Source organism: Bactrocera neohumeralis, chromosome 6 (genome assembly GCF_024586455.1).
Source record: "Bactrocera neohumeralis isolate Rockhampton chromosome 6, APGP_CSIRO_Bneo_wtdbg2-racon-allhic-juicebox.fasta_v2, whole genome shotgun sequence".
In the NCBI taxonomy this organism is placed as follows: domain Eukaryota; kingdom Metazoa; phylum Arthropoda; class Insecta; order Diptera; family Tephritidae; genus Bactrocera; species Bactrocera neohumeralis.
In genome coordinates, this window is record NC_065923.1 from 79,813,943 (window position 1) to 79,836,596 (window position 22,654).

General features: G+C 38.8%; 1 protein-coding gene across 3 annotated transcripts in view; it reads right to left on the reverse strand.

Moving 5' to 3' along the window:
- Positions 1-22,654, reverse strand: part of LOC126763309 (uncharacterized) — a 180,487-nt gene that overhangs the window by 72,654 nt on the left and 85,179 nt on the right. For all 3 annotated transcript variants that reach the window (XM_050480658.1, XM_050480659.1, XM_050480660.1), the window contains one exon: positions 7,863-8,258. The gene's annotated coding sequence lies outside the window, so the exon portion shown is untranslated. The remainder of the gene's footprint in view (positions 1-7,862; positions 8,259-22,654) is intronic.

Below are 22,654 nucleotides of genomic sequence, written 5' to 3' on the forward strand. Positions count from 1 at the left end.
TAAAGTATTGCGTTTATTTTTATTGTCAGTTGCCAATTTTGTCCAATTTTCTTTGAAAAGATACGGAAAAATTTATAACAATTGTTGTTGGTTTTTTTTTTTTTTTTGAAGGCGCTCTCAGCGGTATTGTTTGGAAATCGTTAAAATTTTCAACGAACAGCAAATAAAATTGGAGCCCAAATGAGTAGGGGAAATCGAAAAATAAATGAGGAAAAATTGTGGGAAAAATATTTAATGCTTTTTGGCGCACACAAACACACACATGCGCAGTGAGCTCGGCAGATGTTCGCACACTCCCTCGCACGCCTTTGGCTGCGCCATATTTCAAGCTGGCATATTTGTTATTATCTGCTTTTCACACCCACATTCGCTTAATACTTTGCACACGGACACAACTGCCAGAGGACGGCAAGCCAAGAAGGCCAATTACTTTTTGACTTTTTTCATATTTTTATATCCTGTACAGGGTATATACAGTTTGACACGAGGTTTGCAACGCACAGAAGAAAGCGTCGGAGAAACTATAGAGTATATATATAAATGAACAGCGTGACGAGCTGGGTGGATTTTGTCATATTCGTCCTTATGTCCCTCTCTCTGTATGTCTGTATATACTCGTACTAGCCCCTCAGTTTTTGAGATATCGATCTGAAATTTCACATATGTTCCTTTCTCTCCAAGAAGCTGCTGATTTGTCGGAATCGTCGATATCGGACTACTATAGCATATAGCTGTCATACAAATTGACTGATTAAAATCAGGTTCCTTGTATGGAAAACTTTTAAATTTGACAAGATATCTTCACGAAATTTGGCACAGCTTATTATCTAAAAGAGTTATGTAATCTCCGCAGAAATTGTTGAGATCGGATCACTACAACATATAGCCGTCATACAAAATCACTGATCAAAATCAAGCTAAAAAGCTTTTTTTACTCCTTTATGCGATTAAAATTGCGCCTGTGAGAGGTATTATAGCTTCCGACATTAACGTATTTTCTTCTTTTATTCTTGTGCTTCAAAAATTGCGCTCAAACTCTCTGCAAAATGGAAATGAAAATAATTTTCGTGATTTGACATTCGGAAAAATGAGATTTTCACTTGATATTTTAAGTGTCATTTATGTTTTATCCATTTTCTAGCATTTTATGCTGCAGGCCATGCAAACAAACATACAAACACACTACTCGCGCTAACAGCAGCGCTAATTTTTCATTTGCTTCCCCATATCCATTTTTCACAAATTTTTCCACGAAACTTAATATTTTCTGAAAATATATTTTTCCATATTTTTCAAATACATATCTACACACTACTCATCCATAGCGAATTTGTGCGGCATAATGTGGCAAGTGGCGTTGAGCATGTAAATCGACTGGCAAATATTGACACTTCCCACAATGCAGCACAAACAAACACACACATACATATTTATGACCAACAAGCAGCTACACGCACACACACACACACCCACAGTCACTAGCAAAAATCAAATAAGTCAACGAAAATTCTTAAATTTCGCAAATACACATAAACAAATAGCATTTACATACGCAACGTTACATAAATGATGGCTCGGCATGCGTTCGGTTGTGACTGTGTGTGTGTAAGTATCTTTCGATCTCTCGAGTATTTGACAGCGCGCGCTTGAACAACATTGAAAGACAAACAACACTGCGGTTAGTTTGCAACACTGGTCGTTAGAGTCCGGAATGTGGCATTGCCCGCGAGCCAAACGGCAGGCACCCTTAGCCCATTTATCATACTCATATTCGCAATGTAACCCAATAACGGAACATTGCAAAATATTGGTAAATATTTTTTAGAAAAAACAAATGCAACAACAACACCAACAAGGACAAAAACAAATAAACAAATCTAAAAAAGTGTAGGGATATATTGATGTTACTGCTGCACAGACCCTGCAGGAAATTATCTAGCATAAAAGTTGACCGTTTCAAAAAGCACAAGAATAATTTCCTTTAATGAGGAGGTGAGGGGGAATATATAAAGTAACAAGTGAATTAAATAAGATCAAGTCTCCGGAAATGTTAAGAAACACCGAACCAACACGAAGTGTCCCAAGAACTCGTCAGTCGACGATCTATTTTTTTATTAAGGGGCTAATCCCATTGCAGTTCAGGAAATACAGAAGTCGCTAAAAATGATATATAGTACAATGAAATTTCCGAAAAGGCTGACAGACGGATAAGGACAAGATGAAATGTCTTAAGTACATGTAAGATCGTCAAGATCATGATCATGATCACCTAGTGAACATAAGTAACGACGATACATGCTGAAAATGCAGAGAAGTGGGAAAAAGAGAGTCGACGGAACATCTTCTTTGCAACAGTTCAGCACTATCTTGAACCTCTCTTAAGTATCTAGGAGCTTCGAAGTCAGAAAACTAAATGAAGTATCAAACCTACATATCAAGTTGCTCTAAAAGTTTGGCAAAAAGCGTTGACGTCCAGTATGACGAATACTTCACCTCAAATTACACTGAACCTTCCTAGGGCATTAGTAAGAACAAGTGGGTCTATGTCTGGCGTAACAGCCGGACAGTAAACCTAACCTAACATCAGTCTAGATCCCTCAAAAAACATCTAACTTTGAACATTACTAAGCGAGAAAGAAAAAAGGAATTAACAAGCATATATCCCGTATTAAAAAATAACATTTTTTATCTTCGGAATCACCTTCCGCAAGATGACCTCCAGGGCTACTTTTTGCGTCGAAAACTTATCAGAAAATTGTTCATGAATTATATTGCAATAACACTTAAAAATCGCGCGTAACTTACTTGACAATATTACTGAGAATCTAAAGTTAAAACTTTAAGTAGATCCGCGCAATCAACTCCGAGTTCCGTCTTCTTTTCAAGAGGAGGTTCAGGAAAAACGCGTTTAAAGTTTTACGTTATGAAGCTGATTGGGCAGAACGCTTCGATTTAAAATACAGCGGAGAGAACAATTATATTTGCATAATATTTTTGAGACCTTAAAGTGTATTTTTAAAATCCTGACTGACCTATACTTCTTATTAAACTATTTAAAACCTGCTTTCGATTTCAGACTTGGGGTCTGCGTCCTACGTTTACGCACCTCCAACAATTTTGGAATATGCTGCTAAGATCACGCTTTTTAGTTACGTGTAAATCCGAGTCCAAGCTGTATACATATATAGTAGGTGTGATAGGTCATATGGGTCCACGTTCCCGCACTAAGCTTTTTCTAACAAGCTCACGTTTCCCTGCAGGGTTGCAACACGCTGTCATGTGTATGCAGTTGAAAGGCATGCAAATCCGTTCGGCAAAAACAAAAGCAAACGCGAGCGCGCCATGTCCAGCTGTGTCCAAGCGCGCATAACTAAACACATTTCGCCCAGCGCAATAGAGGCATCCACTGAGCCACACAACAGCGGCGATAAATATTGAAGCAGTGTCAAGTGTAGCAGCGTTGGGATGAAGCAAAGGCAGCGCGAGGGAGGAAATCATAGAAAGCGCAGACAAAGTGCAGCACATTTTTTAATATGCCTTTTTTGAAACCAATTTCTCCAGTTCTTTGCTATTTTTGACTCAATACTTTTTCAGATTTTTTTTGCGATTTACCTTTTGAATTTTTCTCCGCCCTCCTGTTTGGGAAACACGATAGAATGCGACAAATGCGAGAGACAAATATCGGGAAAAATAACAGTTACACGGATGAACAAACTGTGGAAACGGAAAAATTCCGCAGCGCTCTTGACTGTAATGGCTGAATAGCGACTCTGGCGGCGGTGGCGGTGGCGGTGGCAACGTGATGTAAAGTGGAAATGGAAATGTCAAGCGAAGTTTGGCGCACACAAAAAGCGCGCTAGACATGCAATTTTTTCGGCAGTTTACAAAGGCGCATAGAAACCGAAATGTGGCAAAATGCGAGAGAAAGCGTAGCAAATGAAAAAGAAAAATTGGTTGAGAGTGCTACAAAAATAGGAAGCAATGAAAATTGAAGAGCTGCAAACAATGCCTGCAAATTGCATAAAACATATAAATATTGTACAAAACAAAAGGCAAAAAAATTAAAAGTAGTAATTTGTGGAAATTTCATAGACATTTTATAGACTAAGAGAGCGATAAGAAAACATAATTAAGTAAAAAAGCAGTGATCATTCGAAACAATTGATTTCATCCACTTTAAGCGCAAGAGTTTTTACATAGTTTCATACTCGTCGACGAAACGGAGATCTACTGGAATCACACCAAAGATTAAGTAACATTCGAAGTGAGGATTAGACTGGTTTATCGGCCGGAAAGATGAATGCCACCGTTTTCGGGCATTCACAAGGTGTGATCAATGTCTACATGGAGAAAGGCACCAGAGTCACAGGCCTCTTGCGAATTATTGTGTCGATTCGATGCCGAGTTGCAGAAAAAATAGTAAATTGGAAAATACGGACCATCTTATAAAGATAGCCGAGGCTAAAAATATAGATAAGCTTCAAAATAAAAGAAAACGGTCCTAAAATGGTTTGCGTCTTTGGTTTTCATCGATGAGCTTAAAACTTACTGAACTGAAAACAAAAGTTTTACTCATGCGTGTCAAGAAAATGAAAGAAATCATTTCGCGCCGCATCGGGGTATGAAGATTCAGGTACCCAGGTACTGAGTTATATGGGTTTGTGAGTATAATGCCGATCTGAGACCTTAAGTTTAAACCGCATTTGAAGTACAAATCCGTGAAAACTAATAAAATCCAAAACTGTTTGAATTTGCTCACGTATAAGTGCCATAAGAGAACATTAGCAAAAGCAGAACTGACAAATAGTAGAAAACTGCAGCAATTAAAAAATTAACTGCAAAATAAAGCAGTTATCAAACGACACATACAGTATATCAAAGGCATTCAAAAAACAAAAACAGTCACCCAAACACTCAGCAATTGAGCGATTTTAAAAGCAAACGAGAAGCATAGCTCCGAATAAGTGCCCACACACAGCCATAGGTTGCAGCACAGCGAAACAAAAACAATTTGCAAACATTTTTCTGCCTCACGTCGAAATGGATACTCGTGGCACAGCAACCTGCATATAATATATTCATATCCCGACGAAAATAAAAATGCAAAATTAAAAAATAAAAAAAAAATTAGCAAACAAAATGTTTATCTGACGCGCCTTTAGTTCGTTATGTGACTATCCAAAAAATATATGTGTATATATTTACGTATATGAGTGACACTCGATGGCAAAGCACAGTGGCTATAGTCTGGAGGGGGCATTGATTTGAAGAGAAATTTCTTGAAAAGTATAGTCAGTAGTATGTGCGTCAGAGCCAACGAAACTATGAGCGGGAAGACTTTGGAATCATGAAATTATTTGAGTTAAAGGAAAAATTTGTTAATGTAGATGGCTGACTCTCTGAGAGCAGCGCGTTCTCTACCATTTAAATCCAACGGAACCTATATTTTCGGCCAAGTTCAACAATTTTAAAGAGAATTGTGTAATACCGCGCTATAACCTCATGGATGTTGTTACTTTTGTCAAAGGAATCTAAAGTTAAGTCTTAACGTTCCATGTCTCTAGTTGTTTTGTTTTCAAACTTTCGAGTATTTTAGAGTAAAATGAGAGAGAGGACCTCAAGCTATACTTCGGAGACCGTGTTGGGCTATCAATGACAAGTCTTTATACATAATTCTCTCTATAATGCTCAAAACTTTTACTTTTTAACAAAGTTTGGAAATATTTTACGCTGTGGTTCTTGGGCATTCGGGTCTACATAACCAGACTCAGAATCTTGAGATGGTATACCTGTAAGTAGGAAAGACTACGAATAATATACGGCTACACATACCGCAGAGCAATTTGGACCTAGCCTTGCTACGATTACTATCAATTTCGAACCGTCTGGCTTTTTCATAAAATAAGCGCAAGCATGTCAAAGTTAGATTATGTTTGGCGATAGCCTCCAAAGTCACTGATATACAAATCCAGTTACACAACACATATAATTCAATTGCTGCGAGCAATCTGTCATAAACCCCCAACTAAACTCCTTCATTGCCATGCCATCGCCGGTCACCGACAACTGCTGGTTAAACACCCACACACCGGTGTAGCTACGCATGGAGTAAATGCGCCACAAACGTGCCACATAGCTGCCACCAAAAGTGGACATGAGTGGTGGTCGAGCACTCAATTTTAACTTTTGCCTGGCCTGAGCTTTTCTGCGCTTCTTTTTGGCACAATTTCTCGCACACACACACAACAGCAGGCATACTTTTTTCCTTTCACAATTGCTCTTTTGAAAGTTATGAGTTTCTGTGACATATTTCAGCAATTTTTTGACAATTTTACCGTTATTGCAGTGGGCTTAAATGTGGCATTTACAGTTAAAGGCCGAGTGGATCTGCATGCAGCAATTTAGTATGCACTATTGTTTTGTGAGCGTTTTGGAAATTCATTATTGAGTTAAAGCTGTCGTTTGTTTCGGATAATTTATGGTAGGAATAATAATAAAAAAAGATTGATTTAGGTTGTTGATTTAATATACAAGTATATGTATCTATAGAACGGGAGGAAACTGATAGATGAATAGTTTAAGAAATGTAAGTTTATTAGTAAATAAGCGCATGTTCTTCGAACAATACTCGTTCATGAGTCTGAGCGCAGCTAACTCCACTCTTAACGTTCAGAATTCGAAGTAAATAAGTCAATATTGTTTGATAAATACTCCCTTAAGCTTAGCTTTACTAGGTTATTGAAAACTAATCGTTTCTGTATGACGTAGTTTTATAGAAAATACTAGAAAAGCATGGTTTCTTACGAAGCATTAGAACCGCAGTATACATATATATGATGAGGTTTTCGAAGAACCCTGACCAGCATAATAACCAAATAACCTTTTGTGAATTAAACGAATGTAAAAAACGGCTCAACAGTCAAAAAGGCAGTTCGTCAGAGATACAGTTAAAGTTTTGGCGTTCTAGGTATATTCAGGGGTTTTTAGGTAAATATTCAGCTTTCTCTTACTTCACTAGTAAGTCTTATGAAATTTGTTAATAATACCATTTACTTTGAAATTTGTGACTGGTGCAATAAAAGCTTAAAGCTATATAGCTGAGAGCTTTTCGAAGCTCGTCAAGTAGTTAAATTATTGCATAAACATGCTGTGAACTACAAAAATTCCATTTCTGTCGAATGAGAAGATACCACATTGCCCAAGTTCTGAATCACGACTTCAGCGGTTGATTTCTTGACTCTCACTGTCTCTCCAATGTACACATAATTACCTTAAAAGCAAAGGTAACTTCAAGCGCGTAACTGAAAAACGTACACTTTTTGTTTATTAAAGAAAAAACGACGTCTACTTAGCATTACTTAAAATACTTCCACATCAAAGAGCATACGACGCACAGGCCGGCAGCCGCAACGTTGTATACATATGTATGTACATATATACTATATACATAGTACAGACAACCACAACGCCGACTCCCAGCAAACTAAACGAGATGTCAATGATTAAAAGTTTGCGCCCTCATCAGCACCACTGACCAGCCAAGAACTTTTAATAATGCAAAGTTATTTTTAATTTTTTTTTTGCGCTCCCACTCTCCTAGTATATTTTTTCTCACTACTTTCATTCCTTAGCGTTTTTTACACAGTTCATTAAACTTAAAATATACGCATTTTTAGTTTTCTAAACGAGGCAAGCTGGTGCTGATAGCGAGAGGGAACGAGATGGATAAAGTGAGCGGTAGCAAGGTAACGGCGGCGTGAGTTCGAGATACAAGCGCGTGTTTAGGTAGACCCAAGTAAGTGGTGGTGGCAAAAGTTAGAGTGTTGAATAAAGTGAAATTAAAAATCGTAAAAAATACTTACTTTACGAGCTTCGTACGCGCGTACCGAAGAGAAACGTCCTTGGCAAAGGAGCAAGTTTTCGTTGCGCGGTAACTAAACACTTTTAGTAGAGTAGAGTAGATAAAAGTGATAGTCGAAGTGGCAGTGGTGTATGTGTGGTGTGGACTCAAGATGCATGCAACGCTGGTGGTTGGGGATGGTGGTGCTGGTGTTGGCGGCTGTAGCGCCGTGCACTGCTGGCGTAGCGCAAAAAATGTGGACTAATTTGGCGTGCGCAGCGATTGCATTCCTCGCATTCAGCGATTTTATTGCCAACTATTTGAAAATTAGTGCGTATTTTCCAGGTGAATGCATGATGATTGGTGTGCCCCGTTATATGTATGCCGGTCTGTGTGGCGAAGACCAACTTTTTGTTGACTGCAAAGAATGGCGAATCAAAAGAATTAGTTATTTAGCATTGTTTGTGCGCTAAGACGATTATTTGCTTTTTTATTTGTTTGTTTGTATGTTTTTACGAGAAGCGTGAATTTAGCTGTTTAATAAACACACGAAATTGACGCGCTTGAACGCGGGTATATAAAATAATGAAATGGAAATAAAAGTTAATATTAAGTTGAAAAAGTCAGCATTTTCTTTTTTCGGAATTTTTGAAATTCACTCGAAGTATCTTCTTTATTTGTGCTTCACTGCTGACCATAAGGAAACTGATGAATAAAATATGCAGCAGGAAAAGTAATTTAATATCTGTAAAAATGGCAAATTAAATTATGCTTAAAACAAAATGGTTAAAGAAATGTCTTTACTTCGACAGGGTTTAGCCAGTGGTGAAACGAACAGTCAAGTCGTAAAAACAGCGCTGGATGTTGTTGAAAGGAAACAGGTACATATGCAAGCAAAAACAACGAAAGCTTTGTTGCAGGTACATTTTTGTTGTACCTTACCTCACCCCCTCTTCTGTGATTAAAAAGTTTCAGCATGGTCTCTTAAGCATATGCATGTCCAGAAATCACGAAAGCAGCGACCGTGTAAGATAAGAAGGGAAAAGGCTTCAACCTTCAAAAAGGATTTCAACGTTGAAATTACGCGAGATAGTTGAGACCGTAGGAATCTGGAAATATCACGTGAGAGGAAAGCGAAGGCTGTTCTAAGGATAGGAAAGATGATATCCAACGTTTTCAGGAGTTCACGAGTTGTGATCTATAACGCCTACGTAAAGAACCGGTCACAGGGCTCAGCTATATTGATTATTAGACCAATTTTATGGTTCTGATACTGTTGTAGCCATTCACATGCAATTCTGGTTTCGTTGATTCCGTTGCGGTAATTTTGATGTCAAAGGTGTATCAAGCTCTGGAGGTCCTAATGTTAAAAATATCGATATACTATACTATAAAGCAATGAAAATAGACGAGTCCGACCGTTCGATCACGAACGTCTAGAACCATTTAAGTAAATTTGGATATAAAACGAAGCTCGTTGTATAGATGTCACACGAGTTAACAGCAAAATAACGTCAAGGAACGAGTTTCCACCTATGGATGATTGTTGTATCGCAAAAAAATCGATCCATTTCTGAAGTGGGTGTTAATCGGTTATGAAAATTGGCTCACTTATGATAAAGTTAAGCGAAAATGGTCTTGCTCCAATCGCAGTGAATCGGCGCAAAAGGTGGTCAAGCTAAGATTGACGATCGGAAAGATTTTGCTATATGCTAGAAGAGGTTTGCAGATAATAATCTACTATGATGATTTGAATATGGACTGTTCACAATTAGACTACTTGAAGGAGGTAATCGTTCAGAATCGGCCAGCTTTGGCCAAACGCTTAATTCGAATCTGGACTATCAACAATTGGACCGTCTGAAGGAAGTAATGTTCAGAAGCAGCCAGCTTTGTCCAATAGTAGATTAATTGTGTTGGATCAGGACCAGCCAAACCACACATATCGTTAGTAACTCGCCAGTAGTGCCAGGAGCTTGGTTAGGAGGTTCTTAAGTATCCACCTTACAGTTTATTTTTATTTACTAACAAGTTCTTTTCGATTGTATATTTTTTCTATATTAAAAAAAATATCACTTCAAAACTGTAGACTTACCCGCAGCGCAGCGCCGGTCAGCGACAGAAAATACGCAACAACTCAATTTTTAATTTATCAAAAACTCTACACTACTCTAAAATCACACTTTTTATCAACACATAATCCAAGCTTGCCGGCGTATCGCACCCTCCACACGCCCGAATATGCGCAAATTTTAATTAAAAACGCATATTTTGCTGTTAATCCCACAAACTACCAAATAATGCGCTAGAAATCAACACAGCACGAGCCAGAGCACCAGCACAACCACACACACACAAACGCGCGCACACGGAGGAGCATATCACCACTAATGGCACAGCGACGCAGGAGAGCCGGGTGCAAACGACAACTATCAAAGCAGTGCACTACGCATTTTCCACCTTGTCAAGCGGATTTGAAACGTCTGAAATACAGAGCACACAGCACATACCATAAACTAAAAGTAAAGCAACAACAACTATAACAACACAGAGGCGTAGCAGTAGTAACAATAAAAGTGAGCCTCTATGCCAACACCACAACAGAGCAACCACCATCAACATCAACATTAACAACAACAACAACAACAACAACAACAACCACAGCAACAGTGGCAACAACCAGGACATCGACAGCGCCAACAACAGCAACAACCACAACATCAGCCGTACAGCATAAACACTTTGCCATAACACACACCACCGACAACGCCGCCACTTAACTCCAGCGCTGCATTGCGAGTGTGTGCACCACATAGTCATACTAGTAGACAACAGAGGTAGCGGCAACAACAACAACAACAGAATCTAAAACGAATTTTCAATGGGATTTTCATAGAGACACAGCACTCAGAGTGAATTGCTGCGTCTGAAGGTTTTCGATATGCCCGCTGCAGCGAGTGCGGCGTGTCGGGCGACACACGAAAAAGCAACCCTCAAAAATTGCCAAACAATCATGTCCATATCTCGGTGTGTGTGTGTGTGTGTACCATGTATGAGGCCTCGAAAAGGACACGGCAGGATAATGAGCGAATATGCACGCAGCAGCAGCGGCGGAGGCGACGCAAAAAGCGGGTTAGAGCCTGACACGAAGAGCGACAGGAAGGCGAACTAACGGCGACCGGCGCTTAAGCGACCAAGCGACCGGGGCATTGACATTGCAGCGACAACACAGCGTGCGTGTATGTGTAAGTGGCAAGTCAAGGGATGAAGGTCGACAAGGGACGATGAAATGTAGGAACAAAGTGCTCACTGTTGATACACGTATATATATGTATATAGCTATATGTGTTCGCCACGGGCCTTAGCGTGCCGCCTGATAGTCACAGTAAGTGCGACATGCACACGATTGCGGAAGAATACCCCAACATCTAGTAAAAGTACCGCAACTGTAGATGCGCACTCACATTTACATATTTACCTATGCAAAAAGAAGCAGCAAATACTGCAATGGATCGGGGCCGTGTACGCCACATATTCGTGTCAGACTGCAATTTCATCGGATGAACAGGCGACTGACTATGTGAGACAAGGGGCGGTTGGCAGGAGGGCGGCGCACATAACATACTACTTAATCGATCTGAGACGTAACTGAAGCGCAGCAAATGCATTAGACCAAATTCAATTGTTGTCGTTGATGGAAGGTGAAAAACTTCAGCTTCGGCAAATGGACATATGGAAAATTCTCAAATGACAAGCGTTTAGATGGCTTGGCAAGAGTTGGACGCTGCTTTTGAGTGAGTGAGTTGTTAAGCGTTTGAAACAGTGGATGTAAGTATTTCTCGAAAGCTTGAAGCTCGACGGACTAGTTTCCCATAACAGCAGATATTCTGGAACCCCGAAAACACGTCGAAAAATTCGGTAAAGAATATATGATAAATCAATGCTTTTACTGCAAAAAACCAGCACAAAAGATCCGCAATAGAAATGAAAGAAAGCTAAAATCCTAATATTAGTCTTGCTATGGGTGAGGAATTTCAATTTGTGGTCAAGTCCAAAAAAACTTGATCATTCCTTTTCGCAAGGAAAATTAATTCCTTAAATTTTAATTTCTTCTACCGAAAGACTAAGAGATCTTATGTTTTGATTTCCTCTATAGAAGAACCAAGAGATCCCGAGTTCACCATATTTATAAATTACTCCAATGTTGGTTTCGTAAAACGACTTTGTAGGCCGCTAATATTCTAAACAGAACTATCCAAAACATATCGTTCACATGAGAAAGCTAAACCCAAGTTCAAAACCATGTTTAGTTTGGTCTCAAACCTAATTCCAAGTTGAATGAAATTGCGGTTTTGCCAAAATAAGGCAACTTCTTCACTTCTAAGCTTGCTAAGTAGCAATGAATTAAGACGACAAAAGAATCCAGATCTTAATCCATAATCCCGCAGAATTTTCAATCAATCTAAAGAAATAAACTAAAAAGAACTCTTTCATGTCTTCACAGAACGAAATACTTTTGATACCAAAAGCCAATATACATACGTTTCTATGGTATTTAGTGTGACTACTTTGGATCGCTCTCCAGAACAAATATTAAATTCATATTGACGATTTGTTTCATGAATCTGAAGTTATATTTCCAACGAATTCCTCGAACAAATGGAGCTACTTCGGTAAAAATAGAGCGTAGATACAGGAAGTATTTGAAAAATAGATAAAAAAAATGGTAATAAATGATGACAAGTCGACAATTACTTCGGATTCAGTAGAAATATCAGTCAGAAGCTTCGAAAGTTAACCAGTTCCACTATGTCTAAATACTTTGTTCCGAAAAAAGTTTAGACAGAACGAGTCGCCAACTAAGTTTTAATTGCCACTAGAATCAACAAACCTATTCACAACCGATTTTCGTCAACAACCGCACACTGTGTGCACCCCTCAAGCGCTCGGGTGGTGAAAAACGAAAATCTAACAATTGTTAATCTGGACATGTGTTTGGAAAAAGTGTTATTTGTGTTTGTATACATGCTCATATGGACACTGATTGCCAACGTATATGTAGTTGTAGTTGTTGTTATTGTTGTTTGATTGTGTGCGGTAGACGTCAATTGCCGTTGTCGTGGCTGTGGTAGGCCGTTGCATGTTGCACTGTTTTTCCGGCGTGTTGCATGTTTGATGTGCTGTTGTGGCTATTTGACGACTTTACATTTTACCTATGTTATTGTTCATTGCAGCTGTTATTGATGTTGTTGTTGCTGCACTAAACTCATTTTCATTGCTGCGGCTGCAGTGTGTTGTATGTTCGTGCTGCTGCTGTTGCTGACACCGCCAACGTCGCCGCCGCCGCAACTGCAACCTAATAGGTGTTTGATATTTGCCTTGCCTATTTACAGGGTGTTTCGAACGATCGATAATCGCAGGCCGCAAAGCATGAGGTACGCATATGCTGCAGGTACAGTGGGAGGGTCTCAGATAAAAAAATGTTTTAAGTAATCAGAAAGTTTCTGGGTTTTCTTTTAGAAAGATATACTTCAAAGTTTGACAGAAAAGACGGATTTATTCCAGTGAAATTGGAGTTTAGGGGTTTTTTCGATTGATTGATTGATTGTAACTGTTTCATTCAATTAAAGTTGAATTTTAGCTCCCTCGAAGCTCTCTCTTATAATGGTCATCAAAAATAAAATATTGAACGGCGATCCAGTTTGGGATCGCATAGGTTCAAAGTAGTTCCCCACCTTTTCCTGCGACTCCGTAATTACCCCGCAAGTTTTTGGCCGATATTACCTCAATTAACTTGAGTTGGAAATTTTTAGATATGTGGTCTCAGATAGACTTGCTACAATTGCGGACATTCCGAGCGGAACCAAATATTTTTAAAAGTCTTGGGGTTTGCTTTTTAAAGTGTAAAGTTTGTAAAGTTCGAGGTTTTAATAAAGGGGTCTTCGAAATATATCAGCAGAACCCCGAATAACTTTGAAAGACTTGAGGTTTGTTTTTTAGGCACTACTACTTTGGGAATGGTAAACTAGTTCACGATGATTAAATATGGGTCAGTATGGTTCCGATTATACAGGAAAGGGTGTTTTCAACCGTTCTGGAGAAGGAAAACATAATGATTAATACAAAAATGTAGTTACTTGAATATATAGTCGAAAATTTTTATTTTTGTTTTTTGACACCGTGCACCACCGACCCCAACTCGTACCAACAGTCAGTCGCATGCACGCAAATCGACCATTGGATTTACCGAATGACAATCGCATGTTGCATGTTGCATGTATCGTAACTATGTTTCACTGCCGCATTGTAATGGGTGATTATCTAATTTCCAAATGCTTTTCCAATGAGCATTACAACAGGGATTTACTATTGTGCGCCCAACTGACGCCACACCCGCGATTTTGACTATAATTGTTAACGCACGAACACGAAAAACTGGAAACACTTCAACGCGCAAATTTTTGTTTAGGAGTTAGATTTCACGAGCTCATTTGGGAGTCAGCTGCACGGAATTTAGATCTGCTGGTAAACAAGAAGACGTTAAATATAGCACGAAACGAGGAAAGCTCGCTCAATTTCTAACGGTTGATCCTGTTCCAAAGAGATCTTACTTTTATGAAATGGAAGCATATGCTAAGGGCTGTACTGTCGTGAATATATGTAATACGCTGGCATGTTGGAGTCGCGTTCGGAACTATAAAGCCTCAGCTGACTGATTACTTTATATAGCTTTGAAAGGTTAGGAACGGTATGTGAAGGGTTTCAATTGACATTTACGGTCGCTCTTCTGTAAAGCAGCACGAACTTGTAATAATTAATGGTGCTATAAAGAAATCTTACTTTTCTGAAAATTATACAATGTCAGTCTCGAAATCTAACGTAGGATAACTCTTGCCAACAAAAGCTACTTCGGACTGAGTAGGCAGTTGAGAAATAAAGTACTCTCTCGACGAACAAAGACCCGATTCTATAAGTCACTCATTGTTCCCGTTCTGTTATATGGTGCAGAGGCATGGACGATGACGATGATGATGATGCGAGTTTTCGAGAGAAAAGTTCTGCGAAAGATTTTCGGTCCTTTGCGCGTTGGCCACGGCGAATATCACATTCGACCGAACGATAAGCTGTATGAGATATACAACGACATTGACATAGTTCAGCGAATTAAGAGACAGCGGCTACGCTGGCTAGGTCATGTCGTTCAAAGGAATGCAAACACTCCAGTTCTGAGAGTGTTCCACGTAGTACCTGCCAGGGGAAACAGACATAAAGAGGAAGATCTCCACTCCGTTGGAAAAACCAGGTGGAGAAGGACCTGGCTTCGCTTCGAATCTCCAATTGGCGCCAAATAGTGAAACCGATCAAGTTTCCCAGCATTTTCCTGCAGGGCCTTTGCCCGCACATATGCGAAATTTCGCAGATCCAGCCACTCGTTCAGTCAGTCAGCCATTCAGTCATTTTATGTGTTTGCTTGCCCATTATTAAGTATCACCGGCTAATGTGGTGTACATGTTTAACTAATGACCCATGTCACGAAACCGTTGTCTATTCAGCCTCTTGTTCGTGCATACAGTTGGGTTATTCGTTATTTGTTGGCTCAAAATTGCATTGCCGTAAACATGGAACAATGTTGCCACTATACATGGTTCGTTGGATGTATGTATGTATGTGGACACGCTGTTGTTTTTGCGCATTCGCTAAAATTAACAATGTCAGCGCTCGTGCGCTCATACGCTTATACGTTCGCTCATAATAATGACCCGCAGCGGAAGTGGCCATGCAAGCAATATCAACCAGTCAGGGTCATAAATGTTGCATCGAAAAATTAGCTCAACTGCTGGGTAAGGCCCATAAAACCCAGTATTTACTATGGCCTATTCACACACACCACACTCATGTATGTGTTTGTTTGTATGACTGTGTGTGTAAAATCGCAGCAGGCGCTCGCCGCTCGCCGGACCGCGGTCATTTGAGTTTGTATGCGTTCGGGCAGCTGCGCAAATTACAAATTGAAAATGCCATTCGTATCGGGTTTTTGGTGGAAATCATTGCTTCAGGCGGCGCACGTAATCAATGCGAGCAATGAAAAGGCGGAAAAATGTTGCCAACTACGCTGACCCTATTTTGTAAGCAAGCGCCGTCAAGCAATCCAACTGCGGCCGACAATGCTCCGGTGCTGACAGGCTGACAGTAATGCAATAATGCAGCTCATCTGTTATAAAAATTGCATTTTGTTGCGCTCACAACTCAAAATGGCACATTAACGAGCATTACGAAATCGTTCGAACACAACTGCGGGGCTTTTTCAATTGTGCGCGCGCGTGTAACTATGCGCATGTGTGCGTACCCCTGTGTATAGATGTGTATGACGCGTTGCTTACAATGAATTTCATGCGAATGACATTAGTGGATAATAAACACATTTACAAGTTTAGCGTGTGTGCAGCATTTGGCAAATTGAAATAATGCCAGCTATAATTATTATAGCCGTTGGCTACTGGTAAATTTTGACTAAATTTCCCGAAAATTCTGTTTTTCGACAATTTAATTGAATCATCGAATTTCGCATTTTGACAATAATTGTTTTTCTAATTGCTATAATTAGCAAAGTTTGGATATATTTTTATCGATAATAAATTTACATCGATAATTATTTTTCATCGCTATATAATTTTTTATCGATTATCAATTGTGGAAAATAATATGAAAAAATATCGGAGTTTTTGCTTATTTTATTCTAGAATTTTTATCGATAATAAATTTTTATCGATTTATAAATTTTAATAATCTTGAAAAAAAAATCGGAATATTTGTTTGTTTTGTTGTTGTTGAAAACAATGCAGTGGTTTATCTGGCCACAGACATTATCTATCTACATAACTATTTTCTATAAAACCGATCACGGTGAGCTAGATAGTAATTTAGTAGCGTTAGTTGGTCATTAAAAGCTTTAAGTAAGTCGCCCAAAAGGTGAGCTGAAACTAATTTTTTTATTTTGTTTTTTATAATTATTTTAATTTTTTTTAACTGTTACATTCATTTTTCTGTTAATCTGGAAATATTTTTCGCTATTTTCAATTTTTTTTATTTTATCTTCAATTTGTATATACTCTGTCCAGGACTTAACTTTGTATGGTACCTAATCTTTGGTGACAGAGGTTTTAGATGGCCCTCGAACCGTACTAAGGTGGTTAATGTGTCCATTCCACACTGCCAATGCCACACATTTTCAGTGAGCTGATCAATGCATTGAATTGATCAGCTGTGTTTTGGAGCGCCGTGGGGTAAAGCTGTCGTCAGCAGGTACCCCCGTTAAACACACCGGACGTTGTCGAACCAGTAGCGGATATACGGAACTCACCAAAAACGACGATCGATCCGAAAGTTTCCACACGTCCGAGTAACACATTACTTTATATTACTTTGAACACCGCTTTGAATTTTAGACACCACCAAGAGCAATGTCGTCTTAATTGCAAATAGCAAAAACCAATGCGCGCTTAAATACACCCGCACAGCATAAACAGAAATCAACAAATTGCTGAATATTTAATTAGAAATAGCCTAATGAAGTTAAGTAGTTGCCCTGCTCCTCAGCAATGCTCCAACGAGCAGCTCACTTTACTAATTGGTTTATTTTGTACGCGCTCTCACTGCGCATATTTAATGATTTATTTATACAAGCAGCGGCGCTTCATTTATATCACTTTTAAATTACATTTACTTACGCTTTAAGCACAAGAAAATGGCAGAAAATAAATGAAAACAACAACACAAACACTATCTAGTACGGCTCCAAAGTTGCCTATAAGCATTAAAAAATCATTACGCAGAAAAAAACTGGCGAAAAAAATGCCTGAAATGCAAAACTTTGTCCGCCCTGTTAATGCTGCTCATTATTGGCATTTCTGTCATTTCCGGTGCATCTTAGTTCGTGCGTCAGTGCTGCCAAGTACGCTTTCATGCCTTGCCTACCCAGACTGCTTGCAGGCGGCACGAACGGCCAGTGCGGATGCAACGACTACATGCATTTATAGATCCGCCTGCCAGCATGCATGTGTGTGTTGGTGGGGGTATATATGTATATAGATAAAGCTATATATATAGCTGTATGTGTCGGCAGTCGCCTCCAACGCAGTTCATTATCTGTGCTCGATAACTTGGAATGACTTAAAATAAGTGACTTTTATTACTGTCAATGCATTGGCATTGCAAATGGATTTTTGTACGGCCTTTCAAGCCCACCAAAGTGTTTATAGACACTTTTCTTGTCGGCGTCCCACGAACGACACGAAGTGAAGTTGTTACTCATTTTCGTAGCGTTGCTTAAGTGTGAAGATGGTTGGCGTGAGCGAAATGCAATGCAATATGCGTAAATACCCTGTTGGAACTAAGAAACATTAGAGTATGTAAGAAAAGCTGTACCCATAACCTAAGCAGGGGAGCTTTTTTATATTGGCTTAGCCGAAAGGTAGAGATAGATGCCGATATTAGATCTTCCTCGAGGACAGAAATGATCCAACAAGAGAAGCCTAATCCCAACATTAAAATATCTCAGAAAATTTGAGAGTATATCATAGAGCGGTGACGCAGTTTTTTTTTCGTGAAAGTAAGGTAGGAATGTTTAGCGCGTTCACAAAATTACATTGGACAATGATTTTGCTCAGAAAACCCTACGAGAGAACAATATATTTCAATGTCATTCGACACTGCTGATTAGAGAGGCTTTCTTATATTAGCCTAACAGAAAGGTAGGGATATATGATATTAGATTTTCCGGTTTTAGGCACATCTTCGTCTCTGGTAGCACGTTCTCCATCGAAGGATATAATTAAATCGATTTTAAGGGATTTTAAAGCATAAACAGTAATTTAACAAACGATGAAGTTGGATATATTGCGGAAAATATCACTGCAGATATGGGATTATTCAACAAAAGATCTCAGAATATCACTGTAGATATAGAATTGCTCGTCTGCAGATCTCAGGATTCCTATTTTACATAACCTGTATTGCAATTTGCGAACAAAACAACAATTCTTCTCTCCCCAGTACCTTCAACAATGTTTTTCTTAAAATTTCCATAGATCAAAACATGGTCTAAATCAAAACCGAGTCTAGAAGCTTCCATACGAAAGCAAACTGTTTGAACCACTCACTTTTTATTTTCACTTTTTGTCTAAAAAAGTACCTCAGAGGCTCTCTTCTATTCTCTCTTCCAATTGTTAGACATTTCAAATCAAAGAACTTTATCAATCTTTTTCAGGTACAGAAATACAATCTATAACTTTTTCCTACAGGGTACTCATAAAGGTGTATTCATATATAGTTGCGTTTACAGCAATCTTTTCCACTTTTTATGTGGAAAAAAATAACGGAGAACTCATCATCTGCATTATTTTTTTATATGCATGTACTGCTTGCCATTGTAATAGTTGTCGTTGTTGTTGTTATATGGACAGTGGCGGCATGAAGTGCGATGCACTTAACTTTTATTAACACTTTCGTGTGGAATTAGTTTCATTGTGCTGCATTGTAGCCCCTGACGGCAGAGAAAAAATACGGAACAATATGAAACCCCTGAGAAAAGTAGAGCAAAAAAATTACAAAAATGTCAAGGAAATAAAACTAAAGATAACTGTGGAAAAACGTAATGGGCAAAAAAGAATTAAAATAAGCGATAATAAAATTGAGAGAAATTGCACACTAAAGTGCTGGCAAAGCGTGACCTGGTTGCGGAGCGGAGTAGATGAAGACAAGGGTTGGCATATGTATTACTTAAAGTGCTCGTAAGATGGATAGGCTGATAAAATTTACATGCGAAACCTGGAACTATTAAAATAAGTTCGAAAGGTTATATTTTCCAAACGCTTCAAGGCCTGGAAATCCAATTTGGGATCACACCTGTCAGGAAGGAACTGAGTGGACAGTTGAAAATTTCTCTCTCAGCGCAAAAAGCTCTTCCACTTTATTAGGTCCTTATATATATAAACTGCAGGAGCGTAGACACCGAAAATACCCGTTGAGGAGCTGTTGAGCTGCTTGGGACAGAGGGATGCATGGGACTTCAAGCATTACAATTGCAAATATCGACAGAGAAGAATGAATAAGCTCTATAAGACCGACAGAGTTCAACGGATTCAATGTCGAATGGATCAAGACTCTTCACCTTTGAAAGTATTTAATGGAATTCAGGATAGAGCGTTCGTTTACAAGCCCAAGTAGAGAAATTCTTGACTTCACTTATAGAAAAAACTTGGATTGGTATACGTAATTAGATATAATCAATAGAACGAGTTCGTGTGGGATTAACATTTATATTTTTTCCGAGTCCACTTGGTACACTTTTCGAAAAAACTTTGCAGAGCTCCTCACAAACTGTTAGACGGAAAATCTCTAAAACGAAGGAAGCTGAAGTCAGAAAACTCGATTTCTCGAGGCAAAGCTATTTAGCGCTGCACCTCAATTGGACATCTGTGAACCTTAGTCATACACATTGTTACCCAAAAACTGATAGAAATGGATCACTAGACGTACAAAGATCGACGAGCCCTTTCGAGCTTTGAGGTAAATATTAAATCATATTATTAAATAGAGAAAAACTGAAGAGAATCTGATTAGCTTTTAAATGTAATATCTCAAAGAGATCTCTCCAACTGTTTATACAAGCTTTATTCTCATGATCATTCTCACGCAGTTTGTCTGCTAAGTTTTTGGTATTACTACATAAGTTTCAAGCTACAATTGGCTAAGCCATAAGCTTAGCTCATCGGATTCACAACGAACTCGAAGGCTTTGGGCTCAATAAAATCGCAACTTTTTATTGCAAAAGTATGAGCTCGCTTCCGCGAACCACCAAAGAGGTATAAAAATGTTACTTAAAGGTGAACAAAGGTGGCAGAAAAAATGCAAGAAAAGAGAAAAGAACAAAAATTTAATAGCAAAATAGTAAAAGAATACCAACCGCCAAATAGAGAGCGTGTAAAGCGCACGCTCTCCATTCAACGGGTGATGTGGTTGTGCGGCCATAATGGCTTTGCGGTTGCAACGTCATGTGCACTAAGCTTCTTTTATTGTTGTTGGTTTTCGCGGCGAAAGCGCTTAGTTGTGCCATCGCGTTAAATACACACGGCGCGCTTTATATCCTGACCACATATTTTTACATCCCTACCATATAGATATGCATATACTACCGTTACGTTCAAACAGTTGTGAGAATACCTTTTGTCACATGCACTTGCAAGCTCTACTCGTGTGCAGACATTCCGACAGACAGGCAGCTGTTTCATGCTGAGCGCTCGCGCTTTGTCTCGTCTGCGGTTGGTTGTCTTCTTTTGACTGTCCTCTGCATTTCAGCAGAGGAGGATGTACGTATGTATTCGACAGACAACATCCCACGTTTACAATAGTCCCTAGATGTCCTTTATTTCTATATAACCATGAACTAGGTGAGTGTGTCGCGCTCCAGCAACTATGGTATGTGTGGCCACAATCGTAGCCATTGCATTCTATTTTTCACACCACTGCCTGCTGGATGCTTTGGAACTATTTTAGCGAGTTTCCTTTTAACGCCACACTCACAAATGCAACGCTGCTAATGTACTACGTATTTGTCTGAATGTTTTCAGTATCTAAGGCAGCCGAAAACGGGATTTCAATTTTTGGAGAAGCTAACTACGGGATTGCGCGCTTCAAAATTTTACGAAATACTTGAGGAAAACTCGATTTTTAACGCAATAATATCAAACAAACTAAAGGTTATTCCGAAAATAATAATCCCGTTTTTAGAAAATCTCTAAATGACAAAACTCCCCAAAATTTGAGTTCCAAAATCCTGAAAATAGTTAAGACTGAAGGCATACCTAACTATTAGTCTCAATAAACTTAATTTCAGGACACGAAAAAAAGTATAATCCCGAAATAACAAAATCCCGAAATTTAAATCCTGAAATCGTTAAAATACTACGTGGTTGCATACCGAAAATATTATCTTGGAAAAGCTAGAAATGACAAAATCTCAAAATCCTTAACATAACACCTGATAAGGTATGTATGTATGTATGTATGTAAATATACATTTCAACATCTAGTATAAATATCAGAGACTACTAAAATTAATAATCCCAAAATGAGGAAATCTCGATATTCTAAAATGATAAAAACCCGATATGACAAAATCCCGAAATTTAAATCCCGAATTCCTAAAAATGCGACCAGATAGCACACCTCAACACTTAGTTGAAATAAACTTAATTACGGGACTCCGAAAATAAAAATTCCGAAATGAGAAAACTCGATACGAAAAATCCTGATATGCCAAATATATGTATATGCCAATATGAATTCTGGGAGAACAAAAATAATAATCCCGAGATGAAAAAATCTCGATATGAAAAATCATGATATGAAAAAATCCCGAAAAGTTAAAATTAACACCTTATGACATACATACCCCGACACTTGGTTTAAATAAAGTTAGTTCCGGGGCACAGAAATTTAAAATCTCGAAATGAAAAAATCCCGAAATGACAAAATCCCGAATATTCGAAAGTTCTACGATAATGCATATAATAAAAGCACATTGCTTTTTGTCTCTTTATCTGCCCGCCAGTCCACCTGCGCACCATTATCTTGTGGCCACTCACACTGGGTGGCACAACAAATTGCTAGCTGCGCATTTTTGCATTGTGTGGCAAATTACATGCACGAAGTTGCATGTGTCGCGTTCGCCAAGTTGTACAACTAATTTTTTTCTTGCAGCAGCGGCAGTCAGCGGCAGTCGGTACAACAGGTGGTATGAGTGTGAAAATAAGT